The sequence below is a fragment of the Pituophis catenifer genome, unplaced genomic scaffold (genome assembly GCF_029215685.1).
Source record: "Pituophis catenifer annectens isolate HBS135680 unplaced genomic scaffold, rPitCat1.0.hap2 SCAF_7, whole genome shotgun sequence".
Lineage (NCBI taxonomy): Eukaryota > Metazoa > Chordata > Lepidosauria > Squamata > Colubridae > Pituophis > Pituophis catenifer.
Genome location: NW_027256887.1, coordinates 5131448 through 5145124, shown reverse-complemented (window position 1 = coordinate 5145124; position 13677 = coordinate 5131448). Strand labels below are relative to the sequence as shown.

The following is a 13677-nucleotide window of genomic DNA, read 5'->3' as shown; positions in this document are numbered from 1 at the left end:
AGTAGGAGGAAGAGTAAAATGATTAGGTAAATGAACTAAGAATATTTTACAGATGTATTACGAGATTTTTAGGGTTTGAATGATCTATTAGAGTTTGTTAATGTTTTTAAAACTCTTAGGGTTAAAGGATTATATGTTATTTTGAGTCTATAAAAAAGGGAGGCTGATGAATAATCTGTAGAAGGGGAGTTAAGGGGTCTAGGGAGTTTTAAATCTTGCATTAAGTTAGCATATTTTAGCGTATGTTTGGTAAAATTTATACCCTGTTTTTGTTCTGGGAAGTCGGGGGTGGGGTGGGTGGTGGGTGGGAAGGGGGGGTTGAAGGCTGGGTTTATAAATGTTTAAACAGATAAGTAAAAATGTTCTATTAAATGATAAGTGATAAGGAGAGGTATATTGATGATACATTGAATGATTGCCTATATTGTATATTTGTTTGATCATAAAATAAAAACTTTTTTTTTTCAAGAAAAAAGACCATCCACACCCACACAGACAGGCAAGTCACCAGAATATAAACTCAGAGCAAACCACACTCCCTTCTAGCACTGATGGTGTTACCTAGTATGGTAATGAAACGTCTGTAAGAAAACAAGCAAGCTCAGAGAGCACCAAGGACCCCTGAGCTACAAATATTCTCCTTTATTGAACGAACACCATTAGGAAGAGTCCAATGCCAATACAGATCTATTGGTAGATAATTGGGTGCTTGTTTGGTCATTGCCCCAAGACCAGGATTGTGCTTAAAGATGTATTTTCTAAAGAAGGAAATGCCTCTTTTAGATCGCACATGGTCAGGCCTATGTATCTTATCGTCTTAAAAAAATGTCAGTTGTTTCAAAAGTATTGCATTTGATCATCTGCAAATACAACCAACCAACTAACTGCAGCTATTGTGATTACTGTAATAGTTTAAGTGCCCTTTTTTCTATGGGCAATTCAATTATAGCCGTGGTGGCACAGTGGTGAAAATGCTGTATTGCAGGCTAATTCTGCCCACTGCCAGCAGTTCGACCCTGACCTGCTCAAGGTTGACTCAGCTTTCCATCCTTCCAAGGTCGGTAAAATGAGGACCCAGATTGTTGGGGGCAACACGCTGACTCTATAAACCACTTAGGAAGGAAGGGAGAGATTAATATCAAAAGGAAGGGAGAGATTAATATGGAAAGAAAGAGGTTCTTAAACTTTAATTATATATATTCAAATTCTCACAGGGAACTTTGCAATAGTTTGTTCTTCTTTCTTCCTAGCAAACTTTAGCACAGCCTCCAATATAATCACTCCCTAAACCTGCTAAAAACACAACTAGAAGCCAGCAGATATCTGATGTTGGCCGAGTTAAAAAAAAAAAGAAGAAATCTAAGCCAAGTCAAACCTGGTTAACATTTGAGTAGAAGAAGACTTGCCAAGAAATACCAGGAATGTTTGAGAAGCTTAACAAACAAACATCGTAGAAGAAGAAGGCAATGGTGAATCACTTCTAAGCTATTCTCAAGAAAATGTCGTAGAGATGAAGACATTTGGCCTTGAGTTTGATCTGATGGAACATGGGTTTTTTTTAAATGTAAAAAGAGGCAATGTTTGGGTTGAGGTTCTCCATAAATCCTTTGATAGGATTAAAGATTTGCTGAAGAATGAGTCATAGGTTCATTCTTAAGGTCCACAGATTTCAGTGATTTGCATTTCATTTCAGATAAGATAAGGACAATGAGTTCTTCTTAAACTCATGACTGAATTTAAGAATTGAGAATATTAAAACATCTGAAGACTATACAGTAGGCGTAGATACAGATATGGAAAGAGAGAGAGGGAGGGAGGAAAAAGAGAGATCAATTCAATTCAGTTCAAATCAAATCTTTATTGTTGCTTTCAAAACCCCTTTTTTTTTCCTGCCAGGAATTTGGCGATTTGTATAGCAGCTCAATAACTCCATTTTAGATTATGTCTTTAGGAAGCCTTGTTAGACAAATTGGCAGCTTACCGCCTTGTGACAAACAATGTCAAAAGTGAAGCTGCAAAGAGACTGGAAACGGCGTTATACGTTATTTTTTAAAAAATAGGTCTAAGATAAATACGCCGTTGAAAAGCAATCGTTCAACGCCGTGGAAATCACAACGTCGTTTTCCATTGATTCAGTGCCCTTGTTTAAGATTGCAAGACGTACGAAATTATTTTTAGAAATAACATACCCAGCGAAGAAATAACCTGCTGTATTTCCTATGCTTTATATGGATTGGCTTTTCGTGCATGGTTAATTTTGATTAAAGCAGCTTCATCCAATACCAACAGAAGATCCTTCACTTTTATTAATCTTTGACACTCTTGTGCATTTAAATACCATTCTTTAATCTTTGTTGTTTTATTTAAATTCTCAACCAATCAGAATAGAGCTGGGCCTGGAAGGAACCTTTGAAGTCTTCTAGTCCCAACTCCCTGCTCAAAGCAGGAAACCATGTACCATTTCAGAAAAATGGTTGTCCAATCTCTTCTTAAAAACCTCCAGTGTTGGAGCATTCCCAACTTCTGGAGGCAAGTTGTTCCACTGGTGAATTGTTCTCACTGTCAGGAAATTTCTCCTTAGTTCTAAGTTGCTTCTCTCCTTGATTAGTTTCCACCCATTGCTTCTTGTCCTGCCCTCAGGTCAGCGGTGGGATTCAGCCGGTTCGGGAGAACCGGTAGTTAAATTCTGGCTGGCTCTGCCCCTCCATTCCCCGCCCCTTCCAGGAGTCCCCATGCGCCCCATTTTGGCTCACAGGTAAGTGCAGGGAGGCCCCCTAGGCCCAAAACGGGGCATGGGGGGGGTGGCGCCCACCACTGGCCCATTTTCACTCCCAGGAGGCTGCAGGGAGGCCTCCTGGGCCCAAAATGGGGTGTGGGGGTGCAGCGTGCCCCCACCGTGGGCACCATTTTCACTCCCAGAGGGGGGCAAGAGGCCGAGGGCTGCCTGTCACACCCTCTGGCCATGCCCACCCATCCAGTCATTAGGGCAGAGAACCAGTTGATAAATGATTTGAATCCCACCACTGCCTCAGGTGCTTTGGAGAATAGCTTGACTCCCTCTTCTTTGTGGCAACTCTCAAATATTGGAACACTGCTATCATGTCTCCCCTAGTCCTTCTCCTTGATTAGTTTCCACCCATCGCTTCTTGTCCTGCCCTCAGGTCAGCGGTGGGATTCAGCCGGTTCGGGAGAACCGGTAGTTAAATTCTGGCTGGCTCTGCCCCTCCATTTCCCGCCCTTTCCAGGAGTCCCCATGAGCCCCATTTTGGCTCCCAGGTAAGTGCAGGGAGGCCCCCTAGGCCCAAAACGGGGCATGGGGGGTGGTGGTGCCCACCACTGGCCCATTTTCACTCCCAGGAGGCTGCAGGGAGGCCACCTGGGCCCAAAATGGGGTGTGGGGGTGCAGCGTGCCCCCACCGTGGGCACCATTTTCACTCCTAGAGGGGGGCAAGAGGCCGAGGGCTGCCTGTCACACCCTCTGGCCATGCCCACCCATCCGGTCATTAGGGCAGAGAACCAGTTGATAAATGATTTGAATCCCATCACTGCCTCAGGTGCTTTGGAGAATAGCTTGACTCTCTCTTCTTTGTGGCAACTCTCAAATATTGGAACACTGCTATCATGTCTCCCCTAGTCCTTCTCCTTGATTAGTTTCCACCCATCGCTTCTTGTCCTGCCCTCAGGTCAGCGGTGGGATTGAGCCGGTTCGGGAGAACCGGTAGTTAAATTCTGGCTGGCTCTGCCCCTCCATTCCCCGCCCCTTCCAGGAGTCCCCATGCGCCCCATTTTGGCTCACAGGTAAGTGCAGGGAGGCCCCCTAGGCCCAAAACGGGGCATGGAGGGGGGTGGCGCCCACCACTGGCCCATTTTCACTCCCAGGAGGCTGCAGGGAGGCCTCCTGGGCCCAAAATGGGGTGTGGGGGTGCAGCGTGCCGTGGGCACCATTTTCACTCCTAGAGGGGGGCAAGAGGCTGAGGGCTGCCTGTCACACCCTCTGGCCATGCCCACTCACCCACCCAGGGCAGAGAACCAGTTGTTAAATTATTTGAATCCCACCACTGCCTCAGGTGCTTTGCAGAACAGCTTGACTCCCTCTTCTTTGTGGCAACTCTCAAATATTGGAACAGTGCTATCATGTCTCCCCTAGTCCTTCTCTTCATTAAACTACCCGTCCTAGATCCAAACCCCTTCAAAGTTGGACATGGCCGCTAAAGAAAATGAGAAAAGTCCGCCTGAACTGAGATTTGCTGCAACTGGGGAGTACTCCAATCGCCGCCCCAGCTCGCTCCGCCTGCGCTTCCTCCTCCCCAGCCAGCCAGCTGGGCGAGGCCTGCAGTCAGCTGTTGGGGCAGGTGCCGAGGCGGGGAAGCCGGGAAGAGGACTCCGGAGGGGGACCCCGCTTGGGAAAAAAGACCCTCCGGCGCCCGGAGGAAAGGCAGCAGCAGCAGCTCCTCCGCCGCTCCGCGTGGACGTAAGTCCGGGACGAGGAGGGGGGTCGGCTTGGGAAGGCAGCTCCCGGGGATTCTCAGCGCCTCAGGAGAAGTTTTGCTTTCCGAAGTGTGGGGGGGGGGGGAAACACTCGTGGGGGATTTCCCTCCCCTCGCTTCCTTTGGACACGGAGCGCAACTTTTGGGAAGCCTAACTCTGCTTTGACCCGCTTTCCTTTGTTTGTTTATAAGCGGTTTAGGGTGTGTGTGTGTGTGTGTGTGTGTGTATGTGTGTATGAAGGTGGGCTTCGGAATGGCCCACGGGGAAATGGGAATCTCGTTGGCGTGGGGTGGACGTCGGGGACCGTCCTTGGTAGCTGCAACCGGGGATTTTTGGATCTGGAGAGGGTTTTTTTGGGGGGGCGGAGGGGGGGCTGTGAAAGTTTGAGTGAGCCGCCCCTGTGGGGTAAACACAATTTACACACACACACACACACACACACACACACACACACCCCTCACGGAGGCGTTAAAGTTACTCTGCAGTAAATTTGGGGGGGGGGGGTTGTCAATAAATTAGACAGACCGACCGACAGACAGATAATATAAATTTGACAGATAGATCTCAATTTGACAGATAGATCTCAATTTGATAGACATAAATTTGATAGACATAAATTTGATAGATATATTTAATGTATAAATTTGATAGATAATATAAATTTGACAGATAGATATCAATTTGATAGATATCAATTTGATAGATATCAATTTGACAGATAGATATCAATTTGATAGATTTGATAGATATCAATTTGATAGACACAGATGATAGATATAAATTTGCTAGATAGACAGACATAAGTTTGATAGATAAATTTGATAGATAGACATCGATATAAATTTGATAGACAGACAGACATGATAGATAGATAGATATGTGATAGAGATACATTTGATAAATAGACATAAATTTGATAGAAAAATTTGATAGATATAAATTTGATAGATAAATTTGATAGATTGACAGACAGACATAGATGATAGATATGTGACAGAGATAAATTTGATAAGACAGACAGACATAAATGATAGATAAATTTGCTAGATAGATATAAATTTGATAGATAAATTAGATAGATTGACAGACAGACAGACAGACATAGATGATAGATATGTGACAGAGATAAATTTGATAGATTGACAGAGACAGACATAGATGATAGATATGTGATAGAGATAAATTTGATAAGACAGACATATAAGTGATAGATAAATTTGATACATATAAATTCGATAGATAAATTTGATAGATATTACAGACAGACAGACATAGATGATAGATAGATATGTGATAGAGATAAATTTGATAGACACAGATATAAATTTTATAGATAAATTTCATAGACAGATAGATATAAATTTGATAGACAGACAGACAAATAAGGCGCACACTTCCATAATGTTGCCATAAAGATTTACAAGTGGGTGCAAGTTTAGACAACTGCCTTCTGCATGCAGGTGCACCCACAAAGACGTGTATATGTGTGCATTATATAAGAAGAAGACAAAAAAAATGCTGGCGTGAACAATATTATTTCCACTGAGTCGCAGTAATCTCTGACATTCCAAAATTCTTAGTAAATAAATAAATTTAATAATTTATTAAATAAATAATCAATTTATTATTGCCCCGTCAACATTCAAGCCATTTCTCATATCCAAGAGGATATTTTAGGGTCCCGGGGCTTTGAATAATTTTTAGCTGCACCCACCTTCATCTGCGTCCTAAGGGAGAGGCTCTGTCCTACTTTGCAGGGGTGTCGCTGAGAAAGTGAACAGGGCAACTGTCAATAATTACCGAGTGTTATAGGATTCGGGGCTGATTTTGTGCACTTGTCCTGGAAAAAGGAAGAGGATAGCAGTCCCTGCTTTGCTTACAGTTTTGAAATGTGGTATTATACGGTGAAATTAAATAATAGGTGACTCGCCACAGGCAAATTAGCTGTAGGATTGGCCTCGGTAGGCTGATATCTTTAAAAGAAGAATTTGGAAAAGTCGGTATGGAGGAAGAGGTTGTCGGTATGGGTTGGCCATACATTTAAACACCCACGATTTGGACATTTTGGATTTATATCTGAATTGTGGACTTGTTTTGGCAACTGCCTGATGACAGTGATAGAATTTCTTGGTGGGCCTTTGATCCTTACATTATTATACAGATAGTCCTTGACTTACAACACTTTGTTTAGTGACCGTGGATAGCTACAATAGCACTGAGAAAAGTTACTTTTGACGGTTTTCCCCACTTACGACTGTTACAGCATCCCCACAGTCACATGATCAAAATTCAAGTTCTTGGCCACTGATTCATATTTATGACGGCTGCAGTGTCCCGGGTGTCAGCGATCCCTTTTTGTGACCTTCTGACAAGCCAAGCCAAGTCAACGGGGAAGCCAGATTCACTTAATAACGGTGTGACTAATTTAACAAGGGCAGGGATTCAAAACCGTGGCGAGAAAGGCCATAAAAGGAGGCAAAACTAACTTATCCAATTTCTCGCTTAACAACAGAAACGTTGCACTCATTTGTGGTCGTAAGCCAAGGACTCCCTGGGTTTTGTGTCAATGTGTAGGTGCGTGTTGTTTTTATCACTGACACTTGAAATGGCTTTAAACCGGGGTGAAATCCAGCAGGTTCTCACAGATTCTGGAGAACCGGTAGCAGAAATTTTGAGTAGTTGGGAGAACCGGCAAATACCACCTCTGGCTGGCCCCAGAGTGGGGTAAGAATGGGGATTTTGCAGTATCCTTCCCCTGGAGTGGGGTGGGAATGGGGATTTTGCAGGAGTGGGGAGGGAATGGGGATTTTGCAATATCTTTCCCCCAGGAATGGGGAGGGAATGGGGATTTTGCAGTATCCTTCCCCTGGAGTGGGGTGGGAATGGGGATTTTGCAGGAGTGGGGAGGGAATGGGGATTCTGCAGGCGTAGGGAGGGAATGGGGATTTTGCAGTATCCTTCCCCCAGGAGTGGGGTGAGAATGGGGATTTTGCAGTATCCTTCCCCCAGGAGTGGGGAGGGAATGGGGATTTTGCAGGAGTGGGGAGGGAATGGGGATTTTGCAATATCCTTCCCCCTGGAGTGGGGTGGGAATGGGAATGTTATTTTATTTATTTATTTATTTTGTCGCATTTCTATGCCGCCCAACTCCCAACTCCCTATTGCTGAGCACATTGTAAGCCTCCCTGAGTCTTCGGAGAAGGGCGGCATATAAATCAAATTTAAAAAAAAAAAAAAAGGGACTCTGGGCGGCTTTTGCAGTATCCTTCCCCCTGGAGTGGAATGGGAATGGGGATTTTGCAGTATCCTTCCCCCAGGAATGGGGAGGGAATGGGGATTTTGCAGTATCCTTCCCCTGCCATGCCCACCAAGCCATGCCCACAGAACCGGTAGGAAAAAATGTTGAATTTCACCCCTGCTTCAAACCCGTTTCTCTTTCCCACCTTGGATGTAAATATTGTTTCTTTGGCCTAGTAAAATGATCCACATAGTTTTATTTTACAGATTGGAGGAAACCAACCCTCAACAGTTGAAAAAGAATTCAGAAGTTGTATTCGTTTTATTTATTTTATTGTTGGAACCAGACTTGGTGTGGATAGTGGATTGCTTATTGGTGCGTTAATTGTGTACCCAGGCAGTATTTGCTATGCAAAATTGTCCACTGTTTGATCTCTGTTGGAGACATCCTCCTTTAGCTGCCCCACCTCTGTGGTTAAGAGACTTTTGTGGTACAGCCCTGTCCTGAATTTCTTTCCAAACAAACTTCCCTGTGTATTTAAGTTGTTTTCTCTGCTTTTTTGTTTTTTTTAAATCACCGGATTAGGTTTAGCTGCCTGCCCACCAGTGGTGAAATCCAATTTTATTTTTACTACCAGTTCTGTGGGCGTGGCTTGGTGGGCGTGGCAGGGGAAGGATACTGCCAAATCTCCATTCCCACCCCACTCCAGGAGAAGGATACTGCCAAATCTCCATTCCCTCCCCACTCCAGGGGAAGGATACTGCAAAATCTCCATTCCCTCCCAACTCCAGGGGAAGGATACTGCTAAATCCCCATTCCCTCCCCACTCCAGGGAAAGGATACTGCAAAAATCGCCATTCCCTCCCCACTCCTAGGGGAAGGATACTGCAAAATCCCCATTCCCTCCCCACTCCAGGGGAAGGATACTGCTAAATCCCCATTCCCTCCCCACTCCAGGGAAAGGATACTGCAAAAATTCCCATTCCCTCCCCACTCTTGGGGGAAGGATATTGCAAAATCCCCTTCCCTCCCCACTCCTGGGGGAAGGATATTGCAAAATCCCCATTCCCTCCCCACTCCCAGGGGAAGGATACTGCAAAATCCCCATTCCCTCCCCACTCCAGGGGAAGGATACTGCAAAATCTCCATTCCCACTTCACTCCAGGGGAAGGATACTGCAAAATCTCCATTCCCACCCCACTCCAGGGAAAGGATACTGCCAAATCTCCATTCCGTCCCAACTCCAGGGGAAGGATACTGCAAAATGCCCATTCCCTCCCCACTCCTGGGGGAAGGATATTGCAAAATCTCCATTCCCACCCCACTCTGGGGCCAGCCAGAGGTGGTATTTACCGGTTCTCCGAACTACTCAAAATTTCCGCTACCGGTTTTCCAGAACCTGCTGGATTTCACCCCTTCTGCCCCCTGCTACTTAACTTGTCTCTACACTTCTCACTGTGTATAACTAAGAGGCGTAAGCAGCCCCGAAGGTTATTGTAACAGATACACATCTTTAAATAAATAAAGAGGGAAGGGATAAGAGGCTAGCCATCAATGAGGCAGTGGTCTGTGTGTGGGGGGGGGGGCAGGGGTGGTTGGCCAGAGAGGCAAACAGAAAGGAAAAATGATGAGCTAACCTTTGTGTTATTTGGGTAGGGTTAAACTGTAAAAGTGGGGCGCTGGCTGTTGTTGATTCCTAGGCGGGGAGTTAAATTTGTCTTTGCAGAAAAGTGGATCTAATCTGGATGACGATCGTAAACACGGCTGGATCTGGTTTTTATTTGAACGGAAGACTTCCAAACCTTTACCAAGGTTGCAGGCTGCAATTCCACAAATGCTTGTTAAATTAGCCCTGCTTTTTTGTTCTGGCATTCATAGGTGACGATAAAAGTGAACTGGTGATATAACAGGCCGTCATTTAATCTCCCCTTAAAAAAAAAATGATTCCAAAGAAGGTGGCTGCAACCGCCAAGCAGGAGAGCCCCACTAGGTGGCAGCCCTGAGCTGATTTTTGGCTAATCTGTGGAAGCTCAGACATACTTGGAGTGGAGGCCACCAGGCAATTCCATGGATGTAGATTCAGATAAACAACCTGGAAAATTACAGTGGCTATTTACTTCCCTATTGAAACCAAGAAGTTTGTTTCTAGGCCACTTTGACTTTCTAAACTGGGTTTCAGGTCTTTCGGGAGCCTCGACTCTAAGGAAAGGGAGCAGAGATGGTGGGGGAGAGAGACCTTTAGCAGAGTCTTTGCTCCAGAACGGACAGTGTGTGAATCCTTCTGTGTTAAGCTGGACAACAGGGACTAGTGAGACATCCTGCTACTATGTCATCCAGCCAACTGCTCGGTAGGGTCCATTTCTGAACTCTTGGGACTTGTTGCTAGATATATGGGTGTAGACAGTGATGGCAAATCTTTTTGGGACCGAGTGCCCAAACCGGAACGTGCATGCATGTGCGTGCATGTGCGCATGCCGGAGCACGGGAAATCCGAAGACTGGCTGGCTGGCGGGCACATGCCTGTTCTTTGGACTGTTTGCAGGCCATTTTCTGGGCCGTTTTCCAGCCGTTTTCAGGCCGTTTGGGGGCCAAAAACAGCCTGAAAATGGCCTGAAAATGGCCCAGAAAAACGACCTGAAAACGGCCCAGAAATGCCTGAAAAATTGCCTCATTTTTGGCTGTTTTCAGGCCATTTTCCTGCTCTCCGGTGCCCAGGAAGACCAGATGGTTGGCGTGCATGTGCAGGCTGGAAACCAGAAGACTGGCTGACTGGCGGGCACATCCCTGTTTTTTGGACTGTTTTCAGGCCATTTTCTGGGCCGTTTTCCAGCCGTTTTCAGGCCGTTTGGGGGCCAAAAACAGCCTGAAAATGGCCTGAAAATGGCCCAGAAAAACGACCTGAAAATGGCCCAGAAATGCCTGAAAAATGGCCTCATTTTTGGCCGCTTTCAGGCCATTTTCCTTCGCTCTGACGCCCAGGAAGACCAGATGGCTGGCATGCATGTGCATGCTGGAAACCAGAAGAGTATCTGGCGATGGTGCGCATGCCCACAGAAAGGGATTTGCATGCCATCTTTGGCACGCGTGCCATAGATTCGCCATCACGGGTGTAGGAGAAGAGCAGGGGAGGGAGTTAAGCGAGTCAGTAGCCTAGAGTTGTTACGTTGCCACAAAGGTCTAAATCTTAACCCTCTTGAATTCTCCTGACCCTAATCGGGCACCAATTTAGTATTGAACTTTAGTTGACTAGATTTGTGTGTTTGGCTTGAGTAATAAACCTTCTGAACGGCAACTTAACATATGATCCTGATTCTTTGTGTCTGTTGTGGCCCGTCAGCGGCCTGTGCAGATTGTAGCTGATTCCGACAATCAGCCTGTGCAGCTGGCGCTCGAGTCGGACAGTGAGGAGGCTGGAGAAGATGTGGTGCCAGAGGCAGGGATTCAGCCAGGGCCTTCAGAACCTCCAGAAGCTCCTTTAACTGAACAGGATGAAGAGGAGGAGCCTCTTCTCGATGCACGGGCGCGCAGAGCTGCCAAAAGGCAGGAGTGGCTCCTCAGGAGGAGGTCTCCTTGAGAGTAAGGCTTGGGGCTAACTGGCCACTCCCTTAGCCTATTTAAGGAGGAACGCCACTTGCAGCAAGCTGTAGGGAACAACTTTAGTTCACTTTCCTTCGCGTCTGGATTCTCTGCAAAATTGCTTCTGGGCTTTCTGCCAACTCTAGTAAGACTAGATTACCTAACTTAGAATTCTGGTAGGCTGTTAAGACAGTTTATTAACAGCCTTTGGTTGATAAAGACTAAGTTATTTGAGTAAAATAAGTTTTGCATAGAGTTTGTGTGTGCTGCGTTCTTTGGGGTCCGTAGCTGGGGCAGAACAGTGCCTGACCATGGGAGTGTTCCCAAGGCTGCTTGCTCTATGATGAGGTTCTTTGTGGACTCAGGTATTCATACCCTTGTGGGTTTCAAATGTTTTTTACTACCGCTTCTGTGGGCGTGGCGTGGGGATCTTGTTGATTGAATGAAGGCTTCTGGAGAAGAAGTGACAAAACAGAAGCCTGGAGGTTGGGTGGAGAAAGACTGGGAGGACAGCATATCACCAAGCATGGAATGAGCTCACCTTCCAGCCAAGACTCTGCCAATAAGAATGATGAAATCTGCTCGGTTCTCCACCCTTGTTGTTGTGTCAGCGTGTTGCCGTCTGGCAACTTCGTTTAAGGCTCATCTGGAAAGCAAAACAAAAAAAGAAAGGACAAATCGAAAACCACTTCCGTCCCGTTGTTAAAAAAAAAATCCGATACATACATAAGATGTAGCCTCCGGTAGAGTCATTAATCTCAAGGACATTTCCCCCTTTTGCAGAATGCTGTAGAGCAACCTACGTCTGCTTCGGCAAAAACTGGCACAATTTTTATCGCCTTTTGAAAAATCGGGTTATATTAATGCCAATCTGAGTTACCGTTGACAGGGTAAGATTCACAGAGTGAACCTTTTTTTGGCTAGCATCCAGGGGTGAAATGCTCCTGGTTCGGACCGGATCGCCGGATCCGGTAGCGATGGCGGCGGGTGGTTTGGAGAACTGGTAGCAAAAATTCCTACACCCCCCCGCCCCCCGGCCGCCCATGCCCAGCTAAGCAGCGCAAACGTCAGAGGCGCTGCTGCTTAGCTGGGAAAAGACTGGGGGGAAAAAAGATTGTGCACCACAGCTGATCACGCCCCCTCGCGCGCTGTTCTACTTGCCGCATGCCTCCTTTTGGCGTGCACTGCGTGCGTGCACCTTGCATTCGGTGCGTGGTGTGCACTGCATATGCACAGCCAGCGAACCGGTAGTAAACCCCGGTTCAGATTTCACCACTGCTAGCGCCCCATCTCAAGTCCCGTCAACCCAGGTTCTCTTGGTGCTATCGTATTCTGAACAGGGGTGAAATGTCAAATTTGTTACTACCGGTTCTGTGGGTGTGGCTTGGTGGGGGGGGGTTTAATGTGACTGGGTGGGCGTGGCAACTTTTTTTTTTTAACTTTTCAGAGCATTTTTTCTAATGCTTTGAAAAGCCTCTGCCGATCAGGCAACTCAGCTGGGATCGTCAGAGAGGCTTTTTAAAAAATGCCTCTCTGCCGATCAGGCAACTCAGCTAGGATCATCAGAGACTTTTCAAAGCATTTTTTTTACCACCTCTTCGGCCAAGAGGTTGCAGAAAAAAAATGCTTTGAAAAGCCTCTGACGATCCCAGCTGAGCTGCGCGATCATCAGAGGCTTTTTTTTTTTTTTTACTTTTAAAAGCATTTTTTCGTCGGAAGAGGTTGTAGAAAAAATGCTTTTAAAAGTAAAAAAAAAGAAAGCCTCTGATGATCGTGCGACTCAGCTGGGCATGGTGAGGGGAGGCACAGGGATTTTTGCTACCGGTTCTCCGAACCACCCACCACCATCGCTACCGGATCGGGTGATCCGGTCTGAACCGGGAGCATTTCACCCCTGATTCTGAACTTTTTCTAACTTCTGGAGGGTTGTTGTTTTGATCTGCTTTGCCAACACAAATTGCTACACTCTTTAAGTTGAGCAAGAGTGAAACGATCAGCTTTTGTCCTGGGCTTTCCAATGTCTTAATTGAAACAGCCTAATGTACAAATGGCTTGTTCCTTCGTTTCTTCACAATACCGATACGGAGAGAAGTATCTCAGATACTTCCTAGCATTCATAGGAACTGGGGATTGGAATGCTTTTACAGATTGGTTGGGTAGTCCCTGACTCCTAGCATTGTACGTTGAGCTCCCTGATTCTTCCAGATGTTTCACCACTGTATTAAAAAAAAAGCTTTGTGTGACTTGCAACCATTTCTCTGCACGCTACAACAGTTTGTGAAGCGTTCTTTGTCTTGATAAGTCTGACCACACAGTATTTTACAATGAAAGCTTTGAGCAGCTGAATCAGAACATTTAACAGAATAACTGGCTTG

At 45.9% G+C, this 13677-nt stretch overlaps 1 protein-coding gene across 1 annotated transcript in view; it reads left to right on the top strand.

The window, feature by feature from the left end:
* The first annotated feature begins 4390 nt into the window (after positions 1–4390).
* The window catches only part of PIK3CG (phosphatidylinositol-4,5-bisphosphate 3-kinase catalytic subunit gamma), a 38597-nt gene continuing 29310 nt past the window's right edge, over positions 4391–13677 (top strand). Inside the window, exon 1 of the mRNA XM_070947819.1 lies at positions 4391–4471. The gene's annotated coding sequence lies outside the window, so the exon portion shown is untranslated. The remainder of the gene's footprint in view (positions 4472–13677) is intronic.